Raw genomic sequence first — 2,500 nt, 5'->3', positions numbered from 1 at the left:
CTCCTACTCGCCCTGCGCGAATCGCGACCGACGCGTCGAGGCCCCCAGCTCGAGGTCGACAGCGCCGTCGTTGCGACTCGGGCGGCAAGCGGACGCGGCGCGGCTCGCCGGCCGCCACGCATCGCTGACGCGAGCCCGAATACCAAAACTTTCCACCTTCAACCGAGCGGCGATTGCCCGTCGCCGGGCATACGCACGCGAGCCGAGCCGTCGCGGAGCCGATCCCGCCGGCCGTTGTCGTTTCTGCGACCCTGAGACGGACGCGGTCCCGGGATGAACCCGAGGCCGCAATACGCGTTCAGATCGTCAATGCTCAATGTGTTCTGCAATTCACATTAAATCACGCAGCTTGCTGCGTCCTTCATCGACTCGCGAGCCGAGTGGTCCACCGCCAAGAGCCATCGTTTGTTTGTTTGCTTTTCGCTCTTCGATTCCTAACCTCGATTCGCCATCCGGCTGAAAAAATCGCGTGACGCCGAGCGGGTCGCGGTCGCAACAAATAGTGCGACAAGCCCGCGCACCGCATGAAGCCTTCGGGCACTCGACGCCGACAAAACAAGTTCCTGATCGCGGGGCGGCGGACGCGCCGAGGCACGTCGCCGTCCCGGTGTTTGCTCTTTCGCTCTTCGATTTTTTTTCTCGCGCTAATGATCCTTCCGCAGGTTCACCTACGGAAACCTTGTTACGACTTTTACTTCCTCTAAGTAATCAAGTTAGATCGTCTTTTCGGGCCAAGACCCAACCGTCGCCAGTCGAGCCCGGGCCCAATCGGAGGACCTCACTAAACCATTCAATCGGTAGTAGCGACGGGCGGTGTGTACAAAGGGCAGGGACGTAATCAACGCGAGCTAATGACTCGCGCTTACTGGGAATTCCTCGTTCAAGCGAAATAATTTCAATTCTCTATCCCTAGCACGACCGGGGTTCATCGGGTTACCCAGACCTTTCGGCCAAGGCGAACACACGTTGATCCGGTCAGTGTAGCGCGCGTGCGGCCCCGAACATCTAAGGGCATCACAGACCTGTTATTGCTCAATCTCGTGTGGCTAAACGCCACTAGTCCCTCTAAGAAGTTAAACGCCGGCCGGGAAGGCCGCGTAACTATTTAGCAAGCCAGAGTCTCGTTCGTTATCGGAATTAACCAGACAAATCGCTCCACCAACTAAGAACGGCCATGCACCACCACCCACAGAATCATGAAAGAGCTCTCAATCTGTCAATCCTCGCTGTGTCCGGGCCGGGTGAGATTTCCCGTGTTGAGTCAAATTAAGCCGCAGGCTCCACTCCTGGTGGTGCCCTTCCGTCAATTCCTTTAAGTTTCAGCTTTGCAACCATACTTCCCCCGGAACCCAAAGACTTTGGTTTCCCGCAAGCTGCCGGAGAGGTCGTCAAAATAACGCCCCCCGATCGCTAGTTGGCATCGTTTATAGTCAGAACTAGGACGGTATCTGATCGTCTTCGAACCTCTGACTTTCGCTCTTGATTAAAGAAAACATTCTTGGCAAATGCTTTCGCAGTCGTTCGTCTTGCGCCGATCCAAGAATTTCACCTCTAACGGCACAGTACGAATGCCCCCGTCCGTCCCTCTTAATCATTACCTCGCGCTCCGAAAACCAACAAAAAAGAACCGAGGTCCTATTTCATTATTCCATGCAACACTATCCAGGCGAAGCGCCTGCTTTGAACACTCTAATTTTTTCAAGGTAAACGTCCCGGCCGCCGCCGACACTCAGTCAAGAGCACCGACGGAAAACCGGAGGTAAAGCCAGAACGAACAGTGCACGCCTTGCGACGGACCGAACGCCTGCGCCCAAAATCCAACTACGAGCTTTTTAACCGCAACAACTTAAATATACACTTTTGGAGCTGGAATTACCGCGGCTGCTGGCACCAGACTTGCCCTCCAATGGATACTCGTTAAAATTTTTACAGTGTACTCATTCCAATTACAGGGCCTCGTTAGAGTCCTGTATCGTTATTTTTCGTCACTACCTCCCCGCGTCGGGAATGGGTAATTTGCGCGCCTGCTGCCTTCCTTGGATGTGGTAGCCGTTTCTCAGGCTCCCTCTCCGGAATCGAACCCTGATTCCCCGTTACCCGTAAGAACCTCGGTAGGCAGATACCGTACCGACGAAAGTTGATAGGGCAGACACTTGAATGATCCGTCGCCGGTGCAAGACCGTGCGATCAGCAAAGTTATCCCGAGTCGCCAACAAGACGAGCCGAAGCCCGGCAGGTTTTTGATATGATAAAGGCGCGCCTCCCGCAAGGTCGGCGCTTTTTGCATGTATTAGCTCTAGAATTACCACAGTTATCCAAGTAAAATTTACGATCAAATGAATCACGACTGATTTAATGAGCCATTCGCAGTTTTACCGTACGCAAGTTCGTACTGAGACATGCATGGCTTAATCTTTGAGACAAGCATATGACTACTGGCAGGATCAACCAGGTAACTATCGGCCGACAAAATACGCGAACGGAGTCTTTCGCTTTCCCC

At 53.9% G+C, this 2,500-nt stretch overlaps 2 non-coding genes across 2 annotated transcripts; both read right to left on the bottom strand.

Annotated features, from left to right (window-relative positions):
* Positions 1-246: 246 nt before the first annotated feature.
* On the bottom strand, positions 247-400 carry LOC145746798 (5.8S ribosomal RNA). Its single transcript, XR_014281567.1, has one exon. It is a non-coding gene; the product is annotated as a 5.8S ribosomal RNA (ribosomal RNA).
* A 245-nt stretch (positions 401-645) lies between these two features.
* On the bottom strand, positions 646-2,455 carry LOC145747548 (small subunit ribosomal RNA). The gene has a single exon (XR_014282269.1). It is a non-coding gene; the product is annotated as a small subunit ribosomal RNA (ribosomal RNA).
* Positions 2,456-2,500: the final 45 nt, after the last annotated feature.

This window comes from Corella eumyota, chromosome 3 (assembly GCF_963082875.1).
Source record: "Corella eumyota chromosome 3, kaCorEumy4.1, whole genome shotgun sequence".
NCBI lineage: Eukaryota > Metazoa > Chordata > Ascidiacea > Phlebobranchia > Corellidae > Corella > Corella eumyota.
Note: the sequence above shows the minus strand (reverse complement) of the source record. Positions and strands in the feature narration are given on the sequence as shown.